Source organism: Polypterus senegalus, chromosome 12 (assembly GCF_016835505.1).
Source record: "Polypterus senegalus isolate Bchr_013 chromosome 12, ASM1683550v1, whole genome shotgun sequence".
Taxonomy (NCBI): domain Eukaryota; kingdom Metazoa; phylum Chordata; class Cladistia; order Polypteriformes; family Polypteridae; genus Polypterus; species Polypterus senegalus.
The window spans coordinates 12,142,599-12,155,136 of NC_053165.1; the positions used below are offsets into that span (position 1 = coordinate 12,142,599).

General features: G+C 43.5%; 1 protein-coding gene across 1 annotated transcript in view; it reads right to left on the reverse strand.

The window, feature by feature from the left end:
- Window positions 1-285: 285 nt before the first annotated feature.
- Window positions 286-12,538, reverse strand: part of lrrn1 (leucine rich repeat neuronal 1) — a 66,350-nt gene continuing 54,097 nt past the window's right edge. The window contains exon 2 of the transcript XR_005635846.1: window positions 286-318. The gene's annotated coding sequence lies outside the window, so the exon portion shown is untranslated. The remainder of the gene's footprint in view (window positions 319-12,538) is intronic.

Below are 12,538 nucleotides of genomic sequence, written 5' to 3' on the forward strand. Positions count from 1 at the left end.
TGTCAACTGTGCATGTGAGTAGATTTATAAAATGTATTTGCACAGAGCACAGTAACATATTAAACTTATACTCTTATTACAGCAGTTCACTCACCGCCAATGGGACCCCAATTCAGTTTGTAGCCCACTCACTGAGAGCGTTTACAAGCACACACAAAGCCAGGATAAGATGAGCTCTGTCCTCTTCGTGTGCAGGTCAAACACTGACATCACCATCTCTGGGTGGTCCCTTTTTATAGCATTGGTGCAGGAGAAGGTGGAGTCTTCTGGTAGCACTGTGGGTGGAGCTAGGGGTTGCCCTTGGGAGGCCTTTCAATGCTATATGGGAGAGAGAAGATGCTGTTAGTGTCAGAGTCCCTCTTCGTCCCAGGTTGGAACTGCTTACCTCGACCAGAACCAGAAAGGTGGTCCCCTGGCACACATACATGACAAAACCTACTCTCATGATCTGGTGGGTTGCTCTAAATGTAAAAGATGCCTCCTTCCAGGAAGCCGGAACTCTTAAAGTGGAAACATTGGAAAGGGTGAGGCTTAGTGCCCTCACTGGGCGGTTCCTCTGAGTTGCGGGGAGCGAAGTGGAATATTAGCAACAGTGCCCTCTGTTGCCGCTACACCCCCTACAGGTCACAATATATACAGTGAGAATTTCACTGTATTCTGTACAGGTGACAATATTGGCCACATTTTTATAAAATGTCATGTAGCAGGTGGGTGCAACAGGGGACTTTAAGAAAATCAGCTTTAGTGTCAGTCGCACCCTGATAGATCTCCACATTGCTCCAAGAATAGCCTGATAAAACAGCGCCTGCCTCATTGTCACCTACTCTTGACTAATGTGTCACAGGTACAGTAACAGCACGTGAATCTTTGTTACCAGGAGAATCCAATGACAATGTGGCATCTCCGGCAGGCGAGTTGACAGATGCAGTCTCAACAGGCCCCCGGAGCTCAATGACAGCCTGAGGTCGCCTGGAAGTCCAGAGTGACAAGATGCTCTTCCGCATGCACTGGGAAAAGGGGGCTCTTCAGAATGAGATGATCTGCTCACTGATTCAGTCCCACCACTTTTGATCGTTTCCTAGGGCAAACATTTTAAGCATTTGCACCGCGTCTCGGGGCTTTTTCCCTCAATTGTGCCGAGTCTATTTGGATGTTTTCAGCTGCCTTCAGAGTTACGCTGCTGTTAAGAGAATGTGTAGAATGACTAAATCCCATTCCTCCTGGCAGATCCTCTCAAGCTCCAACAGATTGGACAGAAGTGTCTGTAAACCGCCATCTTCAGGTCACTCCACACATGTTCTATGGGGACTTTGGCAGGCCCCCCCAAGACGTGTACTGATGCCACTGATGACTGTTGTGGTTGAAATAAGGCACTGCAGGTTCCCACAGGAAGGGTTGGAGTGCCAACCCGGTTGTCCCCAATCCAATAAATGAAACAAAAAGGGCCCCTCTATATCTAAAGAGCAACAAAACAAGTAAGCCAATCTCTTCTGGCAATCATTCGTCAAGTCTGTCACAGCTCAATCCTTTGGCTCAGTCGAGTTAGAACTGACTGCCTACCTTGGGGCGGAGTCAATTGCCCTGACTGGGCGTGTTCTCGCCACTCCGGAGGGAAAAGAAGAGGAGATGGTTAGCGAGAGCGCCCCCTCTCAGCTCGGGGTGGTATTACCTGCTTTAGATGACTAATCCACAGACATGCGTGGGTGACCTGGAAAATGCATGGCTCTGGGCACCTGGGGCATCACAATGGAGTAAAGGCTGGGCACAAAACACTTGCTGCCACCATGGCCCTCCAGGATCTGAGTGTGACACCACTGGCTTATCTGCAGTGTGCCTTTTCCAAAAAAAGGGCGCCCTTCATATTTCATAGCAGGTCTTGAATACTAACAGCAGTGCCCGACCGTCCCTGGCACCTGCAGTAAGGCAGCCAAACATCTTCTTTTCATTTAAGCTACTTGATGCCCGGAGCTTGCAGAAAGAACAGCAATGGTTTAAGAAACCTGCCACCAGAGAGGAGTGATGGCACTATCAATAAATTCGCATTTATAAATTTACAGCCCAAAAGATTTTAATAAATATCGATTCGCATTCACCCTTCTGGCATAAACCTGCCATTCACTGAGAGGAAATCTTTTGCCTCGAGAGGTTCTGAGCAGAGATATATGGGCAACAAATAAAAGAACGAGCAAAATATGAGCCCTTTCCAGAGAAATTGTGACATTTTTTACGGCTTCCACAGACAGCTTTAGGCAGAAAAGAACACATCGATAAAAGAGTCCATAACTCAATTCACTGTGCTATGCTTACACTACTAAGACACGCTGTAATTTTAAGATTCTAATTTTATGTATAATTATCGCTTGAATGGCTTATAAAAATTGGTTACTTTCCCCCCCAAAGCAAGGGATTGTTCTTTTTGTCTAACTAGTAAGGAGATGACAAGGGCAGAGTGTTTTATGCCTGCCGTTTTCCTGACGCGCCTCCGGCAAGCCGCGCTGGGTTTGTGCTTCACGTATCTCATAATGTGACACTTACATCGCCGGCGAAGATGGATGGCAGCTGAGACGTTATGGAACCACATGCTAATTCCAAGTAATCTTTTTATGGCGTGCAAGGGACCACTCGGGTTTATCTTGAAAAGACGCGTTAATATAATTGAGACGAGAGAATTCCAGAGTCATGGAAATCTGTCACCATGGCCTCTGGTGACACATAAGGAGAAAAGGCAGCATCTGCGCTTTTTTTTTTTTAACTCCTTGCCTGAAAAGTGCTGAGTGGATTAATACGAGAAAACTGAAGTGGTCAAGTCGCCTGAATCGATGCAGCAGTAATAATATTATTTTGTCGGAGGTGGCACAGTGCTTAGTCCTGCTGCTTCATAGATCCAGACTGCTGGGCTGAAATCCCGTGTCCCGTTATTGTGCATGTGGAGTTGACATGTTCTCCAGGGGTCTGCATGGGTGTTCTTCTGGGCACCTTGAGTTTTCGAACCACATCGTCACTAACTTGTAGGCAGGCCTGTGGAGTCGGCTACTGTTTTCTTTTTGCAGTTTTTTCCCCTATACGCCGACTCCAGTACTTAAGTGTTGTAATAAGCAAACGTCCTGCTGCAGAACTTCAAATCCAGCTGCGACATCTATCCGCTTGTTATTATTATTATTAATTACTAGCCGTCCCCCACGGCTCCGCCAACGTACTAGTGAAACAGGACAGTGAGGAGGGCCCCACTCCTGACGTCACGCTTCCTCCTCCCCTCGGCCCGCAGCATCTGTTAGCGTAAATATAGCGTGGTCCAGATCCAATTATGCAATTTTCATTACGCTATAACTTATTAAGTTTATTACATAGAAAATCACCCAAAAAATCCCGGACCATCGAGAAGTGTGCGAACTGACGACATGAAGAATCGTCTTCGCGCCGAACTGGAATCGTCCCCGCATATATCCAAGTCATCCAGACGATCTGGATCTGCTTAATTAGATCTGGACCACCGTGTATATCGCTCCTGCAAGCGAAATATGATTCTTAGCGCAATGAGAGAAGTCACAAAATCAACCAGCATGTTCAAACAACTGATAGAAAATGACCCGATCGAAATCCGTTAAGTAGTTCTCTCATTCACTAGCTAAGTGGAGGTAAGGTATACACCCCGAGGCTGGAGTGTGAGTGAGGAGGTCCCCGTTCCCACCCCCTCGGCCACTGCGTGTTTCTCGCATTCGTGCAAATAAATCGGTACCGCAAGCAAACTATGATACATGGTGCAATGAGAGAAGTCGAAAAATCAACCGGAATGTTTAAGCAAATTATAGTAAAAAACCCGATCTAAATCCGTTAAGCAGTTCTCTCCTGAAAAGCAGACAGACGTTCAGACAGACGCTGGATTTTAGATATATAGAGACTAGCTGTCCCCTGCTGCTCCGCTCACGTAGTAGTGAAACAGGATGGACTTTAAAAATCAATTAAAAAATGTAACTCTGGCCAAGCGGAAGGTGGGTACGCTCGAACGTCAAACGTTGCCACTGTATCTGATCGTGTTCAGCTCTGACGAGACAGCGCCGCCCGCATGGGGAGAAAAGCATGGCTGTGATATCTCTGGCAATCAGCGGCTACCCTGTAAAACACACATAGCTCCGATTTTTCGGGCTGTAAATTTATAATTGCGAATTTATTGATAGTGCCATCGCTCCTCTCTGGTGTTACTCCTTAACAATCTGTAGATGATGATGTCTGCTGAACAAACAGGTATCACTAGCTAAGCGGAGGTGAGGTGCACTCCAACACGTGCGGAGGCTGGCGTGTGAGTGAGGAGGGCCTCGCCTGGCTCCCCACTCCTGACGTCATGCTTTCCCCTCTCCTAGGCCCGCAGCCACTGTCTCGGATTAGCACGAATATATGGCTCCTGCAAGCAAACTGTGATACTTAGTGCGATGACAGAAGTCGCAAAATCAACAGGAATTTTCAAGCAAATTATAGAAAAAAACGATCTAAATCAGGTAAGGAGTTCTCTTGAGAAAAGCGGACAGACATACAGACTGACAGAAGTAGGAATTTTTACATATATTTTTTTATAAAAATGAATGTACCACTTTTTAAACCAAGTATAGCATCCAGTCAATGACACTTGTGGGCTGTTGATCTGGTCAGTTAAGTAACAGAGGGGCTTGTTCGTCAGTTTCAGCTGCTTTGGTGCACTAGAGGGGCAACAATGAGATGACCCCCAAAACAGGAATGAATGGTTTAACAGGTGGAGGGAGGCCACTGACATTTTTCCCTCCTCGTCTGTTTTATCACTCGTTTTGCATTTGACTACGGTCAGTGTCACTACTAGTAGGTATCAAGTGGCCATACCTGGACCCTACAGAGCTGGCACAGGTAGTCCATCTTCTCCAGGATGGCAGGCACTTCAATATGTGGCATTGCCAGAAGGTTTGCTGTGTCTCCCAGCACAGTCTCAAGGGCATGGAGGAGATTCCAGGAAACAGACAGGCAGTTACTCTAGGAGAGCTGGACAGGGCCCCTCATAGAAGGTCTTTAACCCATCAGCAGGACCCACTGGTAATCTGGTCCTTTGGACAAGGAGGAACAGGATGAGCACTGCCAGAGTCTACAAAATGACCTCCAGCAGGCCACTGGTGTGAATTTGTGACCAAAAAATCAGAAACAGACTTCATGAGGATGGCCTGAGGGCCCAACATCCTCTAGTGGGCCTTGTGCTCACTGCCCAGCACTGTGAAGCTTGATTGGCATTTGACATAGAATACCAGAGTTGGCAGATCCACCACTGGCGCCCTGAGCTTTTCACAGATGACAGCAGGTTCACCCTGAGCACCTGAGGCAGACGTGAAAGGGTCTGGAGAAGCCGTGGACAACGTTATGCTGCCTGTAACATTGTTCAGCATGAGCGATTTGGTGGTGGGTCAGTAATGACCTGGGGAGGCATATCCATGGACAACAACAACAACAACATTTATTTCTATAGCACATTTTCATACAAAAAGTAGCTCAAAGTGCTTTACATAATGAAGAAAAGAAAAATAAAAGACAAAGTAAGAAATTAAAATAAGACAACATTAGTTAACATAGAAAAGGTGTAAGGTCCGATGGCCAGGGTGGACAGAAAAAACAGAAAAAAAACTCCAGACGGCTGGAGAAAAAAAAAAATCTGCAGGGGTTCCGGGCCACGGGACCACCCAGTCCCCTCTGGGCATTCTACCTAACATCAATGAAACAGTCCTCTTTGTAGTTAGGGTTCTCACGGAGTCACTTGATGTTGATGGTCATACAGACTTCTAGCTTTTAATCCATCCATCATTGTTGGAACATCACGGTGCTTTGAGTAGATGGTGGTGTTGGGACGCACAGACCTCTACAGGATAGACAACAGCACCTCGGCTGCCGTTAGGTATCGGGATGAAATCCTTGGACCCATTGTCAGACCCTATGCTGGTGCAGTGGGTCCTGGGTTCCTCCTGGTGTACGACAATGCCCGGACTCATATGGAGAGAGGATGAAGGAACTGATACCATTGACTGGCCCCCACGCTCACTCGCCTGACCTCAATCCAATAGAACACCTCTGGGTGGGACATTATGTTTCAGTCCATCCGACGCCTCAGACTGTCCAGGAGCTCAGTGATGCCCTGGTCAAGATCAGGGAGGAGATCTCCCAGGACACCATCCGTCGTCTCATTAGAACATTGTCAGGCATACATACCAGCATGTGTGGGGGCCATGCAAAGTACCAAGCATGATTTGGAGTTGCTGCAAAGAAATTTTGGCAAAATGGATGAGCCTGCCTGACGCATTATTTTTTCATTTCGATTTTCGGGATGTCTTTGAATTCAACCCTCTGTAGGTTGATCATTTTTATTTCCATCAAAGGATGGGGCATCCTTTCATTCCTAACACATTACCAATCCATATCAGATAGCCAGCAGGATGTTTTTTTTTTTTCCCATTGAGATCTGATGTGTTTTCAAAATGTTCCTTTCATTTTTTTTAACCTGAAAATAACACCAGAGGTCATGTATAATGGATGACCCCGCTCTGTGACTTCCAATGTTTATGCAAAAAGACAATTTCCCCTTGGGGATTAGCAAAACATATCCTAATCTCAGATTCATGTCAACCTCAAACAAAGAAAGCTGACTATTTAATGTCACGTTTTCATACGTTGTCGGGTCCCCCGTGTCCGCTAGGCTGCTGCCTTCCAACATTCTGCTTCTCAACTGTGGCTTTTCCAGGTTACTCTGTGCCTTCCTCTCTTTTGCTGCATTCAAGGCCCTTATTGTCCGGTTACTTAGTTTGGTGGGACAGCCAAGTCTTGGAGAGATTGTGGTGGTTCCAAAACGTTTTTCATTTCACAATTGGGCTCCTGGGAACACTCAATGTTTTAGAAATGTTTCTATCCCCTTGTACTATAGAGGTCTACAGAGAGTTCCTTGGACTTCAGGCTTGGTTTTTGTGCTGACATGGAGTGTGAATTGTGGGACCTTTTACACATAAGTTCATGTGTGCCTTTCCATATGATGTCCAGCCAATTAGCTTGCCACAGTTGGACTCCAATCAAGTTCTTGAAACATCTCAAGTAGAATTAAAGCAAACAAGAAGCCAGTGATCACAATTTGGAGGGCCATAGCAAAGGTTTCCATTTGCTTGTATGAATGAGAGATTTCAGTTTTTGATTTTAATGAATGTGCAAACTTTTCACTTTGTCATTATAGATTATTAAAATGTAGGCTGATTGATGGACCCATTTCAAATGAAATCTGCAACACCATAAAGTGTGCAGAAAGTGTAGGGGTCTGAAGACGTTCTGAATCCACTACCTGCATTCTGATGTCAGAGGCTATCTTTAAATCGGATTGGTTGAAGGCAAATAACTGTCCTGGAATGACAAGTTTGATAAGGTTGAAGAATCAACAGAAAGCCGTTGACATCAGATTGACCTATAATATGTTTATCAGACCATGGCTTTGTCTTTACTTTGACTTGGCTCTGCAGTTCTGACAAACAGAAACATTTTTTTGTATATTGAACTGCATCCCTCCTGTGGTTGACCTCATTGACCAGTTTAGATAATCCAATCCATTCCAGTTCCTCTCCTACTGAAACAGTGGTTTATGGCACATTATTTTGGATTATTTTGCAAAAAGATCAGGTCTGTAGAACAAAAGCCCTTCAAACGAAACCGATACAGGCAATCAATGTTGCCATAGAAACAAATCCTTTAGAGAAAACGGAGGTCACAGTGGAAGGCAGTGCCCCAAGATAAATCAGCGGAAGAAAAGGGAACTTTGCCTCTTTTGTTGGATTCTTTTTTTATTCCCGCGGAGAGTGTGTGAATTGAATTTTCGTGTAGCGTAGTTTTGTCAAGTTTCGGTGTGCCCTCACCTGACAACATAACTTTTTTCCTTTGACGTGTCCAGAATAATATTTTGATACGTAAAGTGAGACCGTGCTCTAGGCAGAGAATTCTTTTTTGTGAGAATTAGGAAGAAGATGAAAAAAAAAACTAAAGTCTTAAGAGGATCGTCAGAGGAAATCAGGGTCTAAACTGGGAGAAATACATTGCATCCCAGATCTCAAGGACATGTCCTACTCGGACAGACTTAGAGAACTGAGAGAGGACTGTGTGGGGACCTAATCCACCTCGTCAAAATCCTCAAGGGCATCGATAAAGTAGACCCAAGAGAATTCTTTCAATTCAATGGTGAATCACGTACTTGAGGACGTCAGTGGAAGAGTGAAATGCATTTAAAGAAATTAAATAAGAAACTCTTTATTCAGAGGGTTGGGGGTATCTGGAATAAACTACCAAGCAGAAGTTGAAAAAGAAACCTTAACAACTTTTAAAAAGTATGTAGCAGCACTAGTGAAATTAACTCCAAATCCCAGCAGCCCCGGTAGTGCATCACCATTGGTCAGTTTTGGATGTTGCCACTGGGGTTACTGGGGGAAGCTTGGTGTGGTGTGGACTATAAAGGCGCACCAGAAGAAGCCGACAATGGAAGGCTGATATTTGTCACATATCAGATTCAGAGCTGCACAAATAAAACTTAGAATGGGCCGTTTAATCACACTTCATTCTTAAACTTTTAAAAGCAATGCTGGAGTACAGTAACCCCTCCTCGATCGCGGGGGTTGCGTTCCAGAACCCCCCCGCGATAGGTGAAAATCAGCGAAGTAGAAGCCATATGTTTGTATGGTTATTTTTATATTTTGTAAGCCCTTATAAACTCTCCCACACTGTTTATAAATATTCCCTGCACAGTTATACAGCATAAACCCTTTGTATTCTCTTAGATATTAGGTAAGATTCATTGAAATTATGTATGCAAACACACTGTTTATATACAGTAAAACCTAAATATTATTTTAAAGATATCGAGCGTCTCCGATATCACATATGTTACAGCCATTATGATAGACAGGCCACCAGCAATAATGGAAGAAAAATAGTATACAGTAAATGTGTGTACAGTGACACTAAACGTACATACATGTACTAAGTACTGTAAGTAGAAAATTAATTATGGTTACTCACCAACAATGACACGATGACTTGTCCGATAACAATGAGTTTAATTTTACTGCACAACAAAGGAGAGCGTTACAGCTCTTCTAAAGGAGCCTCTTCAGGCGACTGTGTAGCACCGCCATTGTTCTTCTAACTGGCAGTCTTCAATCCAAATCCCTAAAGCAGATTCCATCCGGACTATCGCCTTATTACATCCACTTACAACTCGTTTTGCACCCTGGTTAAAGGACACTGCGGCCGTAGATCTTATATTCCTTTCCTACTTTTTAAATAAAAAGAATCGTGGACTCATTGATGCCGTAATGGCGTCCCTACAGCGGTGTAGCTTTTCCCTAACTTCATATCCAAAACGTTTACCTTTTTGGCAATCGTTAACATCTTCCCTTGGCGCTTGGGCACGGCCCCTGAAGCAATAGCAGGAGCAGATCGTTTTGGAGCCATAACGAAGGGCTTGACTATGCACAAAGATAAACACAAAAGAGCACAACTCTTTACACAGCGAAACACGTTGATGCTGAATGAGCGAGATGAGACTTCCTGGTTAACGCCGTGGAATCAAATTCGGCGCTCCGTCGCTGAGCCATTCAGCACACAGGAACTTAACTGCGTACTCTGATTGGTTAGCTTCTCAGCCATCCGCCAATAGCGTCCCTTGTATGAAATCAACTGGGCAAAACAACTGAGGAAGCATGTACAGGAAGTAAAAAGACCCATTGTCCGCAGAACCCGCGAAGCAGCGAAAAATCCACGTTATATATTTAGATATGCTTACATATAAAATATAACAGAGTGAAGCTGCGAAAGCCGACGTGCGATATAGCGAGGGATTACAGTATTTCAAAGGCAAAGAGCAAAAACTTGATAAACTACAAGACACGTTTGACTCTGTTTCTGTCTTCATGGAATTAAAACAATTCAAAGTCATCATCTGCAGAACTATCGAGATGCAGTGAGGCCACAAGGACCCCAACCTAAGGATGAACTGCTTGTATTAGACAATCAATCACTTGTGAAGGTTTTTATTACCGTGAGATATGAGACTTGTGTATGAGCACCTTTGATCCAGCATCTCTCTCACGTCTGTCTGAGTGAAAGTCTGGTTTCTCTTTAAAAAAGGAACTCTAGAAAGGGAGAGTGCAGCCTGACTCCTCACACCTTCACCCTCTGCTTCTCTCGTATCAATTCTACAAGTGGAGAAAAGATGTCACAGATGCACGTCTGAGGATCTCCTTGCTTTTTACGTTTTCCTCACTTTAAGTTCCCAATAAAAGACGAATTATTATGTCCAAATCTTATTGAAGAATTTCATCCCGATGGGTTATCAACAGAAGAAATGAGTACAAATTAACACGAAAATTGTCGATCGGTTACACGGCAATGACATGTAAAACTTTAACAGGCGACAAGAAAGGTAATGTAGTACATCTTCCACGGATAACATTAGACGCCAAAGGAGATCTTGATATGCCATTCATAATAAAACGTTTACAGTTTCCCGTTAGGATAGCTTTTGCTATGACAATTAACAAATCACAGGGACAAACATTCGAAAAAGTCGGATTATTTATTAGAGAGAAAGAAACGATACTCACTCATGGGTAGGTATACGTTGCATTGTGACAATGCAAGTCCAAACATTGAATCAAACTTCAATGCAATATCGATGAAAAGTTAAGTAAACAATTTGTTTTTACTGAAGTTTTACAGTAAAAGTGCAAGTTTAAAAAAGTATTTGCGTGTTAATTTCAAAGCCAAACAGAACAAAAATGTACAATGCGACAAAAACCTCTAACACAAGATGAAACATAATTTACTTTCAATTTATTACGTTTTACTATTTTTTACTATGGTTAATTACTCGCTGTAATGTGAAATATTTCGCTCTATTATGCGTATGTAACAATTCCCATGAAAATAGCAATCTGTTTAATTGTACATCCACTTCCCCATAAGCGAGTGGCAGATCGACAAACTGGCTGGCGCATAGCACCCACCCGGGGGTTGGTGAGCGAAGTGAGCAGAGGGTGGAGTTCACTAGTTTCAAGCTAAAAAAATTCTCGGAATATCCCAGTCCATAACAGATCCGATGTACTTCCACATCATTGGGTGCCTCGTGTTCTAATTTTAGCCAGTGATTTGCTATTGCTGGCAATCGCCGGGTCTGCTCTTCAGATAAGCCGTCCTCGTGCAGTAAGTAACACAATCACACTTCAAGGATCATACATTTCAGGGAGCTCTTCATGGAGAAAATTAATTAGACTTTTCGTTGCTACAGAATATAATAAAAATGTGCATTTTAAGCACTTGGAATATTTATAAGTGTTGTTGCTAATTAATGGAGGAATTTGCATTCTTCAGATATGATTTGTGATTAATGACATGATTTTTCTCCTCAAAGGCCCCAGAGTTCCCAATTATGGCTGTGCATTTAGATAAATTGTTTGCTTGCCAGCAGTGTGTCCTGTTCGTTTTCCTTTTGCAGTTTCTCCACAAAGGGGACATAAAGCCCCTGAAAATTACTTTGGCTTATGAACAATGATGTTGCGCTTTGGGGTCACACCAAATTCAATACGACTTGTCGCTGCAGCCCCAGTCACTTCCATTGTGTCCTTCTCTAATCCTTTTTTCAAATCTGCATTTCCTGTCTAAACTCTCCAGTTGAACCAGCAGGTCACTCCTACCCATTTCAATCTTCCCAGTGTAGATTTTGAGATTATATGGAACACCAATCAATTTTCAAAACCATGGATGGAGTTACTCATAGTTTCCATCCCAAAGGCAGTTGGTACAACTAAGTGCAAAAAAACACCAGACAGTTTGCCTTTTCTGCCATTTCGGATCTTGGAGGTCCTCAGGAGTTGGATGAAGAACACCACAGAAGCACAAATGACCAAAGAGCCAGCTGGTTTCAGACCGGACAGAAGAACTATTGAGCAGATCTACGGTGTATGGCTACGGAGAGCATTTTCAAAAGTCTCCGTTTTCAGGGGTTAATAATACCAGAGTAGTGAGGTGAAAATGGAGACTAATGTTTGGGTTTTTATTCAAAAAGTAGTATTGTGGATGTAGCCTTTGTATGTCAATAGAGAAGATCTTTAGTGAGAAAAAGCAACTTATTCTGAAATTTCATTCCAAGGATTTTTACTTTCTTATTCGCTTTCTCTATTTTAAGGCCCTGCTGTTTTGTTGCCTGTATATGAACTTTGCCCATTCCGGATAACATTTTTTTCAAGCCCTGATTGGCAGACTGCTTTATTGAAACACAAAAAAATTAAAACACCTTTTGTCTCAGCATTGTGAAAGTCAGAATACAAAGTCAAAAACAGAACATTAGGTCAAAAAATTCCAGTAAATATCACTAAGGACAGAATAACTGCAAAAGACACTCACCAGTGTCAGTGCATTTAATGAACCGCAAGGGACTGAAGGTTTTCTTTGTTCTTTACGGTTATGGGCAGATGGCCCCCACCTCTTAGGGGACCACCCACACAACACAAGG